The following is a 20236-nucleotide window of genomic DNA, read 5'->3' on the forward strand; positions in this document are numbered from 1 at the left end:
CTGCCGCTTTTGCTTTGACGCTGCTCATGTGTGCCTACGATGTCATGTTGGTTATTTATAGAACTGAAAATCGAGTCACTCACTTAAAGGACCAAGAAGCAGTGACAGGTGTTACGATTGCAGATTTGAGTCACATAATAGACTGTCGGGGCGGTGTCGGGGGTATCCTGGGGGGCTAGGCTCGGGTGCCCTCTGTGCAGTAACTTCTGGTGCTTTTGCAGGCACCCCCACCCTCACCGTCGGCTCCTCTCATTTGTGCGGGTGGCCCTGTCCCCTACACAGAGGCCTGGCCTATGTTACATACAGTAGGCCTTAACATCCCTTCGACTGGGCTTGGGTCCCGTGCTGCGCACTTGGGTTTGGTGACGAGGTTCAATGCAACACAGGTTTGTCCCCAGTCACATCCCGATCGACAACGGATTGTCCTTCCCTGTTTCCATTTTGCTTATCAAAGGGCCACCTTTGCCAAGTTCGTCCAGCGCTCTGGAGAATGCAATGTCTTGTCCCCTTCCGCAGCATTTTGCTGATTCACTCTGTTGGTACAGACTGAGCAGACGCAATTTACTACTTACTGTAAATTACTATACATTTAATAGTAAGAGCGGGTGACCTTCACCAGGCTTTTGGTAATCACATGTGTACATTAGTAACTACCAGGGGTCACATACTGACCCCCCACCTATAGGGACACGTCAGGTGTCAGGAGGACAGAAGGAGTGTCTGGTGCCTTACTGTACAGGGAGGGTGTACACTAGCTTTATGACACTGGCATCGTTTAAAACGATTAACGTATCGTTTATACAGTTCTGGCTTGACGAAAATGTTAAAAGCAAATGTGATGTTTGTAATGCAGCCAAACTTTGATTTAGTGTCACTACATGGTACCAGCTGTGTAGTCATTGGACTTCTAACCTGTGAAATATCCAGGGGTATTCAGAAAGCTCCGTTGCAGCTCTTAGGACAACGCTCAGAGCAGCAGACTGGGCTCACCCCTAAGCCAGGTTTAAGCATGACGTCTATCTCCAGATTTGCTTTACCTCCTAAAGGGCCAGGCCCTCACCCTTCATTTAGGAGCTTCCTTTCAGAGCAGCAACCTTACAAAATGTGGCCTCATGTCTTTTGACGAAATCAAAATCTAGGAATCAAAAGACATTTTCGGAGGCAAATGATCTACAGTGGCAGATATGATATGAAAATCTAGCCTCAAATGATTTAGAATGATTAACATACAGTAATCATTTTGGGAGCTCAGTGCTCATATTCTTCTAAAATATGTGGTTTTATTGCTGAAGAGGTTGAGACCATACTTGTTTGGGACACACTTCCATGTTCAGAGAGACCACACACCCACAACTCTGAAGGCTAATGCAGTTGAAGGGGAGAGTCCTAAACTGTTACAGTGAAACATCATACTGGAACAGACCACACCAATGCTGATGGTCTTTCTAGGGTTTTCCACCTTAGTGATGAGAACTCCCATGAGGGTAATTAATTCTCCCTACTTTCAGTTAGGGTAAGAGGAGATGGGGGCGAGATCCATGTTATACCTGACATCCTTGGCGTAGCGTTCTCCAAAACTTTTGCCTTCACTCCTCCCGTTAGTGGAATTTGTTTTTATTGGCTTTAGGACTCTGGGCAAACACTCCTAACCAGTGCTAAAAAAGAGAGTCCTAAACTGTTACAGTGAGACATCATACTGGACCAGACCACACCAATACTGATGGTCTTTCTAGGGTCTTCCACCTTAGCGATGAGAACTTCCATGAGGGTAATTAATTCTCCCTACTTTCAGTTGGGGTAAGAGAGGATATGGGGGAGAGATCCATGTTATACCTGACATCCTTGGCGTGGCGTTCTCCAAAACTTTTGCCTTCACTCCGCCCGTTAGTGGAATTTGTTGTTATTGGCTTTAGGACTCTGGGCAACCACTCCTAACCAGTGCTAAAGGGCCTGTGCCTTCTTCCTAAATTATGGCATCTACCTTATTGGTGCTGTTGGACCCATCATCCTTGGTGTGGTCTTCTCCCAAACTCTTTGCCTTCACCGCTCTGGTTTTCAGAATTTCGTATTTTTTGGCGCTAGGACTCTGCACTTTACTACTTCTAACCAGTGCTAAAGTGCTTGTGCTCTCTTCTCATAAAGGTCATGTTAGCTTAGACCTGCTTGGCACATTTAATTTATTTTTAAGTCTCTAGTATATGGTACTTCATGTACCCAGGGCCTGTAAATTTAGTGGTACCAATAAGCCTGCAGCGCTCATTGTTCCACCCACTTAAGTAGCACTTTAAAACATGCCTCAGGCCTGCCATTGCAACTGGTAGTGCAGTTATATTAACTGCCAATTCGGCCTGAAATGATAAACCTTTTACAGGCTTAAACCTTTCTTTTTAAGTCACACAAGTCACCCCTATGGTAGGCTCTAAACTTCTCATAGGGCAGGCTGCATTGTATCTACAAAGTAGGTCATGTATTTTTACGTTTTACATGTTCTGGTAGTAAAAAACTGCTAGATTTGTTTTCCCCACTATATGGCCTCTCTCTCTCATTGGATAACATTTGGATTACCTAACATTTAACAAGCGCCAGTATTTGATTGGGAACAAATTCAATTCCTCTTTAATACTAAAGGCAGATTTTAAGTCACAATTCTGAAAATGCACTTTTAGAAAGCTGCCATTTTCGTGTCCTAACCATTTGGTGCCTGATGCCTGTGTCCTAGGCCGCATGACTATGAATACTTGGCATTCAGCCTTTGTGAATTCCTCACTTATAGTGAGACAAAGGGGGACTAGTTGTTGGCCGGATGGCTAGCCTACCAAGATGGGTAGGAAGGGGCGGTTACCAACCCCACTTATATTTCAAAGGGTTGCCTCCATCACACATGAAGGAACCCGACACCAGTCTTTAATCACCCCAGACTTCTTGGGAGCCTTGACAGGGGTAGGGAACAACTTTCTGAAACCAGATGTGGGATTAGCCAGAATGTCACCTCCACTTCAAAGGCTGGCACCAGGTATAAATACTGGACCTCCTGAACCACCTCTACAATACATTCCTGCACCTGTGGAAGACTTCAGAAGGACTGCCTTGTACACCAGAAGATTGTTCTGCTGCTTGAGGCCTGCCTTGCTGCTGAAGGAGAGAGGACTACTTCCTTAAACCCAGGCCTACTAGAGTAGCTCTAAGTACTAGTTGGTTAGCATCCTGCGTGATCTACAAGGACAAACTCTAGAGACCTTGAACCCAGCACCCGGCCTCTGCAGAAATGAGTCCAAATTACAGCCTCTCTCCACCCCCCCAAATAGTGCCCCTAAGGTCCTGGACCCTTGGAAGTGCTGATCCTGTAAACATTTTCCCCAAAGAGTGTCAGAAGAACCGAGAGAAGACTAGGACTTACCTACCAGCCGATCCGTCTATCACCAGTCGGCCTGATTTTGTGATTGTTCCCACTATGTTGTCCTCCACAGCAGCGAATGGTCATCCGTAGGAGCTCCAAGCAAGAGTATCAGGTCTTGTGGAGTCTTCTTTGGCTACAGCTTGCAGCGTCGTCCCGCTGGAGGTTTTCGACTTCCAAAAAGTTGGTTAGGTCCAGATGTAAAAATCTTTACCAGGGTCAATGACTCCTCACATGGAAATCTGCTTCCAAAGAACAGTTAAAATGACTACTTTTCCACTATATTCGTTTATCAGAGTCAGCAATCCTCTGCAGCCTGGAGACTGGACTCAAGGATGGTCCATATTCTGTGGCTTTCCTGACCACACATTCCAGCTCTTCAGTTTCAATCTTTGTCACAAAAATGTTCCCAACATGCTCGATTGTGGTGTGTGCTGAGGAGGAGTTAAAAAAATATGCAAATTACTGGGATGAACTTGACGCATGGGCGCGCACACACACACACACACACACTTGAGCCATGCAGGGGAAATTTCTCCATCCCAACAGAAAAGGTCCCTACTTTTGGTTGTATGCACTTTCCAGGAAAACCAAGCCTGGATAAAGCAGTTCTGTTAGAAATTAAAATCTTTTGTGCGGTCTTTACCCAGACTTTGCCTTCAGCAGCTGCACCAGTTTTTGTTGACATTAGTACTCTGTGCGCTTTACCGCTGTTAACACGATGTAAAGTGCTTGTGCTTTTCCTTCCAAACATGACACAATAGTCATTCACTCATTGGCACATTTTATTTACTTACAAGTTCCTAGCATATGTACCATATGAACCTAAGGCCTGTAAATTAAAGGCTACAAGTGGGCTGCATTACTAATTGTGCCACTCACTACGGCACCCCTGTAAAATATGTCCCCCAGACCTGCCCTTGCAGCCTGTGTGTGCTGTTTTTAACTGCCAATTCAACCTGGCAATATTCTTCTTCTACCAGGCCTAAACCTTCCTTTGAATACATATAATTCACACCTAAGATAGGCGTTGCGCGATCATAGGGCAGGGTATTTAAAAAGTAGACTATCTATATTTAAGATTTTACATGTCCTGGCAGCGAAAGAAAACTACAAAGTCGTTTCTGGTGCAGCAAGTCTTGCTCTGCAATAGAAAACCAGAGGGTTGCATTATAACTCCTTATAAATCATAATTTCAGTTTGGGACTAGCTGGAAAAGTGGTTCAAGAACTCATTTTAACAGGAAGTTCAAATCCAACTTAATGGTCAAATCAAATCTTAAATTACTATTTTGAAAATGCCACTTTTAGAAAGTTTGTGTTTAAGTAACAAGGGAACCCAATTGTAATGGTCAGGGACCTCGGGTAGTAGTATGTTACAATTACAAAGTAGTCCCTGACAAGGGAGATTCACACAGAAAACAATGAATATGGACCTGAAATCAGTGCTATATTAAAGCTGTCCAGCCGGACCGGAAATGTAATAATGAATCAAATCATGGAAAACACAAGAATATAGTGGGGCACAATCCTGCGTCCAACACAACACATACAACAAGGACACAATGAACAGAAATTCACAAAAAGGCTCAGGCCGGAAAAGAAATGCTTGTGAACTGTATAAAGAAATGCAACAAGCAAACAATATGTAGAGACACGGTTACACATCAGTAATTATTTCAATTGCATTTACGGTGAATACAAGGTCGACAACGTTTCGATCCCGTAGAGACAATATTGGGATCATCATCATGACGTAAAAATGACATGCCTGAGGGAATTTTAGCCTGAAAGACAATGGTAAAAGGTAGAGGGGACAAAAGCAAAAAGTAGATAAAAAAAATAGTAGAAAAATAGTCTGTAACATAGTGCTAGTGAGGGAAAAGGTGGTAACCCTCTTCCATCCAGACGTCGTGTGCTAGGTGTTGATACAATACACATGCTGGGTGAGAAATGGTAAAAAACACAACGATCTCAAGGTGCAACAATGGATCAAGACCTTGAAGTGTTACGTCGTGGACGCTACGGGTGAAATGGCAGCCTTACATTCAAGTGCTATAGCGGCGTGAGCTGTTGTGGGCTAATTGGTTCTAGCATACCTTACCAAGCGTAATAGCCAAGCAGTGAGGCAAACGTGATAATGCCAGGAAGGGAATAATGCGGTCGTACGGAGGCATGTTAAATTACACGAGCTTCTTGGCGCTGGTGAAAAGAGAACGAAATTCAGGAATTGCTAACAAATGCATGGTCTAATACCTGTATGGGCATGCGTATCCACTGCACTATGGTAGGAGGTAACGCATGCCTTGAATGTATTAGACCATATGTTTGTTGGCAATTCCTGAATTTCGTTCTCTCTTTTCACCATCGACAAGAAGCTTGTATAACGTAACGTGCCTCCGTACGACCGTATTATTCCCTTCCTGGCATTATCGCGTTTGCCTCACTGCTTGGCTATTACGCTTGGTAAGCTATGCTAGAACCAATTAGACCACAACAACTCACACCGCTATAGCACTTGAAAGCAAGGCTGCCATTTCACCCGTAGCATCCACGCTGTAACACTTTAAGGTCTTGATCCATTTTTGCACCTTTAGATAGTTGTGTTTTTTTTACCATTTCTCACCCAGCATGTATATTTTATCAACACCCAGCACACGACTACTGGATGGAAGAGTTTTACCACCTTTTCCCTCACTAGCACTATGTTACAGACTATTCTTTCTACCATTCTTTTGATCTACTTACTTCTTCCTTTTGTCCCCTCTACCTTTTACTATTGTCTTTCAGGCTAAAATTCCCCCAGGCATGTAATTTCTACGTCCTGATGATGATCCCAATATTGTCTCTATGGGATGGAAACGTCGTCGACCTTATATGCACCGTAAACGCAATTGAAATAATTACTGATGTGTAACTGTGTCTCTAGATATTGTTTGCTTGTTGCTTTTCTTTATACAGTTCAAGCATTTCTTGTCCTGCCGGAGCATTTTTGTGTATTTATGTTAATTTGCGTCCTTGTTATATGTGTTGCGTTGGGCGCAGGATTGTGTCTCACTTTATTCTTGTGTTTTCTATAATTTGATACATTATTACATTTTCTGTCGGGCTGGACAACTTTAATATAGCACTGATTTCAGGCGTATATTAATTGTTTTCTGTGTGAATCTCCCTTGTCAGGGACTACTTTGTAATTGTAACGTACTTTTAGAAAGCTGGCCTTTTTTGTCTAAACAGAATCTGCCTTTCAGCTATTGTCCAGGTGTTATCTGACACCCTGATGGCTCTCTGGAGTGAGATGTGCATTCCTCCCAGACAGTGGACAAAGGGTCTTGGGAGGTGAGGTTCTTCCTGACAGGATGGCTGTAGAGAAGCTTTGTTCCTGCCCTGATTACTTTCAAAGGGGCCTGTCCTGGCCTACAGAGCAGAACCTGACACCACCCCTACTCCTACCCCTGCCTTGGTTTCACTAGCCAGGCTGGAGCCAAACCCAGAGGAAAGAGAGGAATGGACCAGAACCAGTTTTAGAGTTGGACAAAGGAGTGTCCCCCACCCACAGGGGACACTGGGCATAAAAGTGGCTTCCCCATGAAATGAAATGAAAACACTCCGGGGTCTGTGAAGAATCGGAAGAAGGACTGTCCTACTGTCTTAATCATGAAGGAAGACTAGGCCTGCTTACGTGGATCCCAGGATCTAAGAAATGACTCCAAGGATCAGCTGGCTGCCTTCCTGTGTTACCTACAGGGATACAGCAAATTCAAGAGGCCTTTCCTGTCTCCCAGCTGACCAGCCCCAATTGGAACTGACCTGGTCTCCTCTGCTGGACTCCCTCTGTGGGGGAGAGTTCTGACCCAGCAAGTGCTGTCCTCCAGGTACTGGACCCTTGGCTGGAGTCAGAGTGCACTTCTTCGCCTAACTGAAAGTTTGACTGGATTCAAAGCAGAGTGAAGCATAGAATCTACAGTTCCTAACTAAAGGCTTCACCGAATCCGATGCAGAGTGCCGCAGAGCTATGCAGCTCCTGACTAAAAGCTTAATCTGATCTGATGTCCAGCCCCACAGATCAGTGCAGATACTAACCAAAGGCTTCACTGGATCCGACACAGAGTTCCACAAAGCAGTGCCAAGTAAAACTTGCAATTATGTTAGAATGTAAAACTTCCAACAGGACAAACTTGGTCCTGTATCCAGCCAGCACTTCACCTCAGTCGGCCTGAACTTGTGACCTTGTCCGAGTTTCATGCAACTAGATACCTGCAGTTGGAGCTTTGTGCCTCTTAGTGCAATTCGTACTTAAACATTTAAAAACTCATATCTCCAATTCCACCCATTGGATTCTTGTCATTGTGGTGTCATTTTATTAATTAAAATGCACGCTATTTTTTTTTAATTGGTTTGGGATTGTCCTTGTGTTTTGTTCTCTCTTCTCACAGCATTACTCTGAGTGCTGCATAAATACTTTACACATTTCCTCCAAGTTAAACCGGATTGCTTTTGAGCTCAGCTACCAGAGTATTAATCACAGGTGTATTTAGTGACTTCAGTGATTCACCCTGACAAGGATTATGCTTATCATTTTTTTTGTTAACTTTATTTTATTGAGTTTCAGACAAGGAGAAGCACAGTACAGACATTTTATAATCTGTAGAGTAATGGGAACCCACCCCCGCCTGCTCACTGAACGAATTAGCGTTGCTAACGTCTGCCTGTGTCGCAAATGTCCAGGAATGTCCGACAGGGCAAAGGCCCCAGCTAGGTACTCCAAGCATGAACTAATTTTTACTCAACAAACGAAGTCCCAACTTCCCCCTCCCCCTTCCCCCTCCTCCGGAACCGGTGTGTCTAAGGTACTCCAGGTGTGGGAAGGGTAAGAGCACGCTGTGCAATGGAAACATCTATTCCCCAGTTGTATCAACTAAAAATGAAGAGTCCGTAAGTCACAGGAGTCGTAGGTATTTTGGGCACGGGACTTCGTTGAATTCTGACGCCAGTATTGCGAGCAATGGCTCCTAAGTGGTGGCAAAGGAGGACAGGGATTGGGTGAGGGAAGCCTGAATGCGCTCCATGCCTGCTATAACCCACAGCCTGTGAAGCCATCCTGTGTGTGTCGGACGGGTCCATGTACCCCAGAGCGACAAAATATGTTGCAACGCCGCCCCTATCGCTAGTCCCATCTGCTTGCCCCGCATTGATTTCAGAGTGAAAGTGAGTTTATTGGGTAGGCCCAGGAGTGTGAATGCTGAAAATCAAGGGATCTCAGTGTCAAAGTGTTTGTCGATTTCATTGAGAACCTCCGTTCAGTACCCTGCCACCTCCCTACAATCCCATAGCAGATGGGTCAGTGTCCCCTCCTCATCACAACCCCTCCAACAGGTAGGGCTACGGTCAGGATTACCCTTGTGCAGGCGGACCGGTGTTAGGTACCAATAGATTGCTACTTTGACCGCTGCTTCCCTGCTCGCTGTTTTCCTAGCGGTGTGGTGTGCCCTTTAGTAAATGGCCTGCCACTCTTGGTCCGAGAGAACTCTGCCCACTTCTCCCTTCCAGCGTTTCTGAACGGCTGAGTGTATTTTAGGGGTCGGTGGGAATATCACCCGGTAACGCTCCGAAATCAGCTTCCGATCCGTTTCTTTAGTGACCAGCCATTTTTCGTAAGACGTCATTTTCCTGCCTACAAGAAGGCGTATCTCCAGGTGCGTCAGCCAATGTCTGAGTTGGAAGTATGGGTATCTGCTCGGGTTAGGAAGATCACAGAACGGAGTACGGTCCGAGAGTGGAAGAAAACCGTCTAGGTTGAATAAATGACCTGCCGATTTACACTCCGTGTCGCGCCATTGTGAAAAAGCTAATCTATCAAATTACGGGTTATCCAGCAAGGGTGTTAGCGGGGAGGGGAAAGAGGAGAGTCCCCTCTTGCACGCGACTGCATTCCAAACACTCATAGTCGTGCGGGTTATGGGGGATCTTTTGGCCTGTCCGTTCGCCGCAAAAAGTGTATCCTCCAGAGAGCAGTCTGCGCCATCGCACGGTCCTGAAAGAGCCGTCTTTTTTCTGATTCAGGCCGGTTCCATTCCAACAGGTACCGGAGTTGGGCTGCCTGATAGTATTGTAGGAGATTAGGGATCCCCAGCCCCCCCCCCTCGTCCGGAGGCCTGTAAGACAGGTCCCTGCGCATCCGTGGCCTCTTCCCCGTCCATATGAATTGTTGGATGGAGTCTTGCAGCCTGCGGAGTGTTCCCAGGGGTGGACTAACCGGGATGGTTTGGAAGATAAAGAGGATTTTAGGTAAGATGGACATCTTTATCGCTGCAATGCGGCCCAAGAGGGACAGCGGGTGCTGTTGCAACATCGCAGATCCCCTTGGATTTGAGAAGTGAGATTCGCATAATTCAAGGAGACCGTCTGCTCTGTAGACTGTGTTAAGGTGATGCCCATGTATGGGATCGATGCTTACCGACAATAACATAGCGTCCATCTGGTTGTAAGGTGCGTTGTCGATTAGATGCATAAGGCGTTTCGTGTTGTCGCTGCATTGGGGATTTGGGATAAAGGCGGATTGATCAGCTCTATTATTCCCGGCAGCCATGGTCCCACTCTGGAAGCAAGAACCCCCGTAAAAAGTTTGAGGTCCAGGTTGAGTAGGGATATAGGTCTGTAGGTGGAGCATTGGGTAGCATCTTTCCCCGGTTTAGGCAGCACAATTATGTCAGCTTCCAACATATCCGATGGTATTGAGCCCGGCCCCTGGAATGAATTGAAGAGCCTGGTCGAAATTGGCACTAGGAGAGGACAGAATGCCTTGTAGAATCCCGCAGAGGAGCCGTCCGGCCGATGGGGATTTCAAGGGTTTGAGTCGGGAGATCGCACCGATGACCTCCTCGATTCTGATGGGCACGTCCAAAGCTGCTGCCCCAGAGGCATCAAGGGCTGTGGTCGCCGCTCGACTGAGGTAAGCCTCACCGGCCATATCAATGGTCGGGTCTCTGCTATAGAGGGAGGCGTAGAAGTTTTTAAACGCTTCAGCTATCTGGTCGTCGGACATTACTGTCTCGCCCCGAATATTTCTGATAGGAGTGACCTTGGCCTGCTGAGTGCGGGCTCTGATTTTGCTCGTGAGGAGGCGCCCCGTTTTGTTTCCTCCTACATAATAGGTATGCTTGAGCCGAAGGGCCGCATATTCATCTCGGTCCAGATCTAGGCCCGCGAGTTGTGCCCTGGCCGCCTTTAATTGACGCCATATCCTGGGTGCCCCGTGCGACTATGTACTCTTTCGAGTTCTGTGACTTGTGCCGGGAGTAGGTCCCTCTTTTCCTTCTGCTCCCTGGCTTCCGCTGCCGAGAGCGCTATCAATTCCCCCCTCACGACCGCTTTAAGAACCCCCCACAGCGCAGGGAGAGGAGTATCGGACTGATCATTGTTCGAGAGATAATCGGCAATACATTTGCTGAGCTGCTGGGAAACCCCTTTGCGGTGCAGGAGGGATTCTCGCAGCCTCCATTTGCCTTTAGCCTTAGAGTCGCAGAGGACTGTGATCGAGATCGTCTCAGCATCGTGATCGGAGAGTGCGGCAGGGACTATATCCACTTCGTCTACAAATGTGTAGAGCTCTGAAGAGCTAATAAAATGGTCCAACCTGGCGTAGGTATGGTGTGCGTGAGTAAAATGAGTACTGTGCAATCTGGGGATGGGCCTCCCGCCAAACATCCAGAAGCCCTCTCTGATTCAACCAGGCCTTCCCCTTGGGTGAGTTCGCCGCTGTTGAGCCGTAGCGACGGCCCGATCTGTCCAGATCTGGGTCCATAACGAGATCGAGGTCCCGGCCAATAACAATATATTTATCCTGTGTTTGCAATACCTCGGACAACACATTCCTAAAAAAGGTTTCTTGACCTGTGTTAGGAACATAGAGAGAACCTACGACCAGAGACATGCCTCCCACGTGACAGTGTGCGCAATTAGTCTGCCCTTAATCTCTGCCACTTTGTCCCCTACTGTACCCTGGAAGTGTTTAGCCACCAGTATAGCAACCACCGCCCTCTTGTCCGTAGTGGAGGAATAATATTGATGAGGAAAGGTGCAGGAGCGCATCCAGTGCCAATCTTTGGCCAGCAAATGTGTTTCCTGTATGAGACATATAGAGGCACCGGAGTTCTCTAGGTAGAACAGGATGGCTCTACGCTTAATGGGATTGTTAAGCCCCTTGACGTTGAGGGTAACAACTTTCAACTCAGGTCGTGCCATGGTGGAGTGGGGCAGCCTTGCCCTGAGTTTCCTCCGCCGTGGGGTGGTGCCCTTTCGGGGGCTTCTTCTTGCCGACACACCGGTTCCATCCCTCCCCCCTTCCAACCCACACTCCCCTCCCAACCCTCACCCCCCCAACACTGCCTCCCCTAGCCCTCAACCTCTCTCCCCCTCCTTCCAACACCCTTCCCTAATCCCAACGGAACATCTCCAACAAACCATCATTGTCCAGCGCCTGCTTCCAACAGTACCAGCACTTGGGAAGAAGAGAGAGTGTAGGGTCCACGTGAAGACAGGTCAACCTCGGCTCCCCGCCCCCCCCCCCCCTGGTGTCAGCCATATCGTCGTGCTATGAAATCCCTGTGCAGAACTGTACGATTACTCAGGAGTTGTAGTATCTCGCTTCACAGCCTCCAGGGCCGATGCCCTCTCTCGGGATAATGCTGCTGGGTCCGGCTTCGTGTCATGATTGGGAGAGCGCCTGCGTCCTACTGTCTGCCACCCATTTCCTGATGGCCGGTGTGATGGGGAGGGGGGAAGACTCCTGGCTACGATCTCCGAGACCCAAAAAATCACAAGTTTCTTGGACTATCTCAGCTGTTGCAGTTTGCCATTCCATTTAAAAATTAGGCGGAAGGGATGGCCCCAAGAATACGGCACCCCTTTATCTTTTAAATAGGATGTCACTTCCTTAAAGGCCTTCCTCTTTTGCAAGGTTATGGAGGCAAGATCTTGATACAAGGCTATAGGGTGGTCTTGGTATCTGATGGCTTGTTTCTTCCGGGCCCTCCTGCAGGATTCGTTCTTTCAGCACAAAGTCCGGTAGGAAGGCTAGAATGTCCGGTGGTGGAGCCGGAGCCCGCCTCCCCTGCCCCACTCGATGCGCTTGGTCTATGCGGATCTCGAAATCTGAGGCCTCGCCGAGGATGTCCCTGAAGAGGCCCTGGAGGTAGCCCACCACGTCCGACCCCTCTTCTCGTGAGGGAATCCCCCTGATGCAGATGTTGTTGCGTAGACACCTACTTTCCAGATCCTCAGCGTACGCTTGAAGATCCACTTGTTGGTCCTTTAGGTAAATGATTTCCTGTTGCAGGGATTCGATTTCTTCACTTCTGGAGTGCTCGCCTTCCTCAATTGCTGCGACCCTCTCCCCCAGCTCGTCAACGTCCCGGCGTATTTCTAGAACTTCGCTGGCCACCTCCTGTTTTAGTGACTGCAAGTCATCTCAGAGTGTATTGAACAGTATTTCCATAAATTCCCTGGTGATAGCCGTGTCCTTAGGTGAACGGTCCGGTGGGGGCTGAGGAGCCGGCTGGGACGGGCCCCCTTGTCCATTGATGTTGGGGACTTGGTGAGCATATCCTTAAGAGTTCTCTCTCCTTGCATCCTTGTGCGCGCCATGTTGGTGCTCCGCCGAGGCCCTGATGGATGGCTGACACACCGGTGATCTCTATGGCGCGGGACTCACACCTGGGTAACTCACGTCAGGGTGCCATCCGGCCGTTCCGGTCGTTCGTGTATGCAGTGGAGTTTGCGTTGACCCTTCGTCCCAGCCCTGACTTGTACCTTGGGAGTGCTGGCCTCCAGTAAGCCTGCTCCCCCCTCTATGCACTGTTTGGCCACTCTCTCTTTCCCACGTAGCGATTGGGAGTCATCCACTCTCCGCCGTGAAGGAGGCGGGCGGAGCAGTTGGCGGTGAGACCAACCCTGCTCGGCAAGGGGGGCACATTTTGCACAACTGTTTTTATTTACCGACTCTGCCGCTTGCATTACAACTCGCACCGGTGCTCCGGTCCACCACGGGGTCACCCGAATGATGTGGAGAACACGGGCGTCATATTTGTAGTCACTTCCGGGGTGGAGCCAGTGGTTAACGCTCTAGACCCCAGGGACTACAAATACGCATGCCCTCCCAGACGCGCAGCGGACGCGCGCTGCGGGCGTGCCAAAGGCAAGCCCGTCTGCGCCCGTCCGTGGCCGACCAGGGCCAGGGGCCAGTCCCCATGCTTCTCTCTTTACATACTCAGCCAAAAAATTGAAATCTTTTCGGGGGAACTTAGTTCTAAACAAGGCCTCTATGGATATCTTAGAGCAAGAGGGCTTACTTGCTAACAACAACAGCAGCCAAGGCTGTATAGCACACCCTCTGCCCCAAAGTGCAGACTCTGCTCCTTTTATTTTACCTGAGGTGATAGACAACACTTCACCTCAAAACAAGTCTAGCAGCCTAAACATCTGTTACCTGAATACTCGCTCCCTGGCAAAGCCACCAGCTGGAGATTTTCACCCTCATTGACTCAAATAGACCTGATATCCTATTCCTATCAGAGAGACATGGCTGTCACCCGAATCCACTCCTGACATCTTAGCGGCCATACGGGAGCCTTACTATATCCTACAAGCAGATAGAGAAACTGGCAAAATGGGAGGGGGGGGTAGCAATTATTAACCAGAAGCACCAGTTTACATCACTGAAAACATTACAAGTGTCGTCAGTTGATCTTCTGACGATCAAACTAGAATCCGCCCAATATTCCCTAGCATGTGTCGTTGTATATCAACCACCTCAACACATGCCCACATTTTCCCAGCAATTCAGCGTTACGATTGCCCAACTAGTGATCAACCACACTAGGATTCTAATAGTATGCGACTTTAATTATTGGCCGGGCGATGTAAAAGAAAGCTCAACCTCACGAGAGATAACCGACCTCCTGGTTAGCCTAAACTGCACGCAGCAGGCATTGGCAGCTACCCATATCAAAGGGCATATACTAGATCAAGTGTGGTCACAAAATCTTGACATCACGCAATTCTTAATTTTCCCCTGCACTTGGTCAGATCACCATTTAATAACTTTTGTGATCTCAGCCATCCACACTCCCACCACCTCACGACCATGCAGTATGAAAGCCAGAAATTGGAAAAAGGCCAGCATTGAGTCATTCCACACAATCCTTATAACCACGGCACCCTCGGGTCAAGATAGCCCTCTATCTACTCAAGCAGAAAACTTGACTTCTTGGCTTGAGTCGGCCAGAGACATAATTGCCCCTTTGAAAACTATCAAATTTAAAAGAGCCCATGATGCCCAACAATGGTTTTCACCAACTCTAAAAGAAAAAAAGCTTAGACTTGGACAAGCTGAGTGAAAATGGAGAAGGAACTATTTGCCGGAATATAAAACCACTTATATGTCTCGCCTTAAAGATTACACGATTTCCATTCTCTCCTGCAAAGCAGGGTATTTCTCATAAAAAATCTTGAAATCCGCAAATAAAACCAGACACTTTCTCAATTGTTGATGAATTGGTCAACCCAGAAAGAGTCTCTGTAAAACCAGTCCACTCGCAGCTACTATGCGACTCTCTCAACAATTACTTCTTTGATAAGATCATCACTATCAAAGCTAGTATCCCAGGCATTAGCACGACCAACATACCTATTTTATCTTGTCAAAACTCAGCCTCCTTAGATCAAATTCCACCTATCACTAAAGATTCCTTCTTAACACTAATCGCAAAAGTCAAGTCAGGCTCCCCCCTTGACTGCTGCCCACCCCACATTCTACGCGAAGCCTTCCGCGCTTGCCCCGATCCCCCCATAGCTCTTCTTAACACATCTCTCAGAACTGGTACTGTTCCCGACTCCTTCAAAAATGCAGAAATTCTGGCCATCCTGAAGAAACCCGGCGCCGACCATCAAGTATTGAGTAATTATCTGCCATACCTGAGCAAGATCTTGGAGGCACATGTAGCTTGCTGTATCAGCTCCTTTATAGGGGAGTCGTTGTTTCTTGACCCTCACCAGGCTGGTTTTAGACCAGCTCATTCAACAGAATCTGTCATTTTGACAGTTATGGACGAACTAAGAAATGGGGCTGACCATGACTCCCCCCAGGCTCTGATCCTCCTGGACCTGTCTGCTTTTTCCGACACGGTCGATCACAATATTTTGATCGACCGTGTCCGCTGTGCAGGCATTCAAGGCCCAGCGTTAGGTTGGATACAGTCCTTTCTCAAGGACAGATATCAAATCGGTCCGCCTAGGTAATTTCACCTCAACAAAAGGGAAACTCCAATGTGGAGTTCCACAGGGATCCTCTTTGTCCCCCCTTCTATTCAATTTGTACATGCAGCCTCTAATCTGCGCTCTGAAAGAAATGGAAGTCTTGACGTTCATTTATGCAGACGATATACAACTAATATTTAACATTCAACCTACTAGATCGTCCGAGCTAAACTTACAATCCATAATGACATTCATTAGCAATTGGATGAACTCCAACCAACTAAAGCTAAATCCCGACAAAACGGAGCTAGTCCTGACAGGAGGCCTTTCAAACCCCTGGAACACAAACTTCTGGCCCACATCCCTGGGCTCTCCTCCACTCCGGCGTCTGCTGTAAAAAGCTTGGGGATCATGACAAGTAGTGATTTATCAATGAAAACTCAGATCAACTCTGTGGTCTCGGCTTGCTTTTTCTTTCTACGTAACATTAAGAAAATTAGAAGATTCTTATCAACAGAAGCTCTCACCTTGGTTGTCTTGGCGCTCATCATATCATGTTTAGACTATGCCAACTCCCTCTATGATGGCATCCCCGCGTATCAAGCGCAGCGTTTGCAATTAATCCAGAACCACGCTGCCAGGTTAATCATCCAACTCCCTCCTAGTCAGCACGTGAAGCCTCTGTTGAAACAACTTTATTGGCTCCCGGTGGCTCAGCGCAGCGCCTTTAAACTTGGATGCATAACACACAAGGCGCTGTTAAAAAAAGGCCCAAAGTTCATTGCCGAAAAAATCCAGAAGTACATTCCCCCGCGTACCTTTCGATCATCCAGCCATAACCTTCTGGTCATTCCCAGGTTTAAACGCATCAAACACGGGGGACTTAGGTTCTCTTCGTTGGCTCCTAAAATCTGGAATTCCACCCCCCCCCATCAATACGCACCACCGACACTCATTTTCAGTTTAGAAAACAACTGAAAACCTGGTTATTCTTAAAAGCTTACAATGAATAGACCACTGACTTAGCTCAGATCTGTTGTGTTCCTGAAGCGCCAAGAAACCAATCCGGTGAATGTTGCGCTATATAAGCACTTTTAACATAACATCTAATAATTCAGGAGAATTTTGGGTGAGAGCCGGCTCACCGGGGTATGGATTTCTATCATATGACATGTTATGTTGTTCAAAACCCCAAGGCAGTAATGTTTAAGTTCAGTTCCGGATTTGCTGCAGATTTATTTATGTTATGCTGAATTGTCTCTGCAAGTGGTGATGGTGCATTTCTTAATTAACTATGTCAGCCTTTTTCTTCTTATTTTATTGCCGTCCACTATGTTTGTCATACCTACTTGTCAACTTTGGTATGCTAAGGTGTAGACCCCTATGTACTGTTATACACATGTGAGTGCTACACCTGAATTTGTGCGAGTGCTGCACCTGAATTTGTGTGTGTTTCTTTTTAGACTTGGGTTATGTTTTTCACCCATACGTAGCGTGCTTTTTCTGGTGCTGGGATATGTCTGTTTGTATGCATCCCAAACAGATCTTTGTTTGTACTGGTGATGGTGTAAGTACCCTATTTCCCAAACCTTATTTTCTAGTTGCACTTGGTGTTGGGTCATGTTTTGAGCTCTAACCATTTTCAAGGTGTATGTTGCTACCCCAAACTTTACTTGCATTTTCTGGTGATGGGCATGTTGTTTAGCTCAAACCATTTTACATGTACATTACATGTGAGGGTGCATATTAATTGTGACTTTTACTGGTAATGGGTATTTGTCTTATGCTCAAAACATTTACATTTGAATTAGATTTGACTCCAAATAGTGCTTACTGTTTACTGTTGATGGGCATCTGCATTAAGCTCAGACCTTTCTAGCATTTACATTTTACTTCTGCATTACATGTGATGGGTTACATTGGATATAACCTCAAGTACTACTTTCGTTTACTCGTCTTGGGCATTTGTGCCCAAACCGTGATACAGTTACTGTTAGATCTGGGGATCTCTAGATGGCAATGGTATTCACCTCTGTCCAAATAGGGACCCTTACTTCTAAGTCAGGATAAGGGGATTACACTCCTAAATAACCCCTGCTCACCCCCTTGGTAGCTTGGCACGAGCACACAGGCTTTTCTCAGAGGCAGTGTGTTAAGCATTTGTGAATATACACAGTAATACAGTGAAAACACTACAGATGGACACAACACAGGTTTTATATAAATAAGTATTCTTTATATAGACTTAACACAAGACTACAAACGACAAAAATCCACAATACTATACTTAAGATTGATTTAAAGATGGTAAACGTTGCTTAGTTCTAGTTGATGATACATGCGACAAACTTCTAAACAAAGTACCTGGATGCGTAACGCAAAATGAACAAAAGGCTCGCAAAAGGGGAGAAGTGTCGGTTCCGTGATCCGGGGGAAATGATGCGTCATGCCTCAATGCTTGCGCAGAGTAGGGGATGTGTTGTGATCCTTACCGGTGCGGGGATGATGCGTAGGTTCTCGGCTTGCGGTCCGGTTGCGATGCCCAAGATGGCGCCTCGATGCGATGCAATGATCCTGGTGCGTTGTGAGAAGAAGGCGCCCTTGATGCGGCGATGCGACGACGATACGTAGACGCCCTGGCAGCCTTGTGACAACTCTGTACTTTGGAGCGGCGACAGGCCCTGCGACACGCTCCTCCGGTGATGCGATGGCGACTCTCTCAATGGCGTCACGCTTCTCCAGTGATGCTACAAGCAGGCAGCTTTGACGAAGACACGCTTCCTGAGCGATGCGGCGGCGGCGCGCTTCTCTGGTGTTGCGACGATCTGAGCTGCGGCAGCGTCAGGCTTCTGCTCTATGCGTCGCGCTTCCAGCTCCCAGCGACAAGCAGGCTTTGGCAAATAGAATTCCCAGCCAGGAAACTCTGAGGGGAGCTGGAGATGAAGTCTTTTGTCCCTGAGACTTCAGCAGGAGGCAAACACAAGTTCAAGCCCTTGTAGAATATTCTGTAGATGATGAAAGTCCTTAGAAAGTTCCTTGTACTTTTCTTTGGCAATGAAGTAACCACTGCAGGCCAACCCAGCAAACAGCACACTGGCAGAGGGGCAGTCCAAACTCCTGCAGCTTCTTTGGTTCTTCTCCTTGGCAAAAGGTTTCTTGTTCCCAGAAGTGATCCAAAGTTCTTGGGACTAGGTCCCAATATTTATACCCCAAACTACTTTGTTCTCTGAAGGCAGAGAGGCCTCTGCCTAGTCCAAACCAGTTTCTGAGCACTTTGTTTACATGACTCCTTCCTTCCTTCCTTTCACAGTGCAGGGCAGGGACATCAGACACCCCACAGGAGGTGGAGCCAGCACAGGGGAGGGAAGGCACAGCCCTGGAGCACTTTGTTGACAAGATTCCTTCTCTCCTTTCACAGTGCAGGGCAGAGACAATAGACACACCACAGGAGGTGGAGCCAGCATTGTGGAGGGAAGGCCCAGCCGTATTCAGGTCCCAGGTGCAACTGCTCCCTCCCATCTAGATGCAGATATCTCTATTCAACACTGGGCGGCCCCAGCCTGTCTCCTGGAATCCCTCAGCCCTGTCACTCAAAACTCCAGACAAAGAATACACAACCTAGCAGAGTCAGGCCTGGACAGTTAGGCAAGAATATACCTACTTTCTAAAAGTGGTATTTTTAAACACAGAATATTAAAACCAGCTTTACTAAAAGATGTATATTATCATTCTGAGTTCAGGCATACTAAATTCGAATTTCTACCATGTTGCCTAAGTCAGTTAGGATTATAGAACGTAATAATCTAACTGCCCATTCTGGCATATGGAGAAAGGTAGCTTTGCAATTGTGAAAAACGAAAATGGCTGTAATTCACTGTTAGGACATGCTACACACATCAGGGCATGTCCTACCTTATACTTACAATGCTCCCTGCCTTTGGGACTACCATAGGGGTGTCTGATATAAAGCAAAGGGAAGGTTTAGGGACTGGCAGGTGGGTGCACTTGTCAAGTCGACATGGCAGTCACAGACTGCACACAGGCCTGGACATGGCAGGCTTGAGACACACTTTACAAGCTGCTTCTGTGGTTGGCACAACCAGTGTTGCAAGCCCCCCAGCAGCATTTGATTTACAAGCCCTGGGCACCCATGGTGCACTGTACTAGGGTCTGACAAGTAAATCAAATAACCCAATAATGGAATCACTAACCAGTACATCAATTTAAAATAGGGAGCACTTGTACTGTGGCACTGAATAGCAGTGGCACAGTGCCCAAAGCATATAACCAGCAAAACATATAAAAAACAGAGGAGGCAATCCCAAATAAATGGAAGGGAGACTCACGCCAATGATGCCAGGTCTAATACGTGTCCCCTCCAGCTGATATGTGGGGAGAACTACCCTCTTCACTGAGGTGGAAAAATATGCGTTGGCGTGTTCTGTACCAGGGCGGTGTTCCACTGTAAAGTCCATACCCTGTAGGGAAATGGACCACCTCAACAACTTTCGGTTCTCACCCCTCATCTGCATTAGCCATCTGAGGGGGACTGTAGTCGGTCTGAACCAGGAAGTGAGTCCCAAACAAG

General features: G+C 47.2%; 1 protein-coding gene across 2 annotated transcripts in view; it reads right to left on the reverse strand.

The window, feature by feature from the left end:
* SYTL4 (synaptotagmin like 4) overlaps nt 1-20236 on the reverse strand; it is a 964177-nt gene that overhangs the window by 752803 nt on the left and 191138 nt on the right. Inside the window, exon 1 of one of the 2 annotated variants that reach the window (XM_078688460.1) lies at nt 3398-3512. The exons of the other annotated variant lie outside the window; for it this stretch is intronic. The gene's annotated coding sequence lies outside the window, so the exon portion shown is untranslated. Of the gene's footprint in view, nt 1-3397; nt 3513-20236 lie in introns of those variants that run through there. 2 annotated transcript variants of the gene reach the window in all.

The sequence above is a fragment of the Lissotriton helveticus genome, chromosome 4_1 (assembly GCF_964261635.1).
Source record: "Lissotriton helveticus chromosome 4_1, aLisHel1.1, whole genome shotgun sequence".
In the NCBI taxonomy this organism is placed as follows: Eukaryota; Metazoa; Chordata; class Amphibia; order Caudata; family Salamandridae; genus Lissotriton; species Lissotriton helveticus.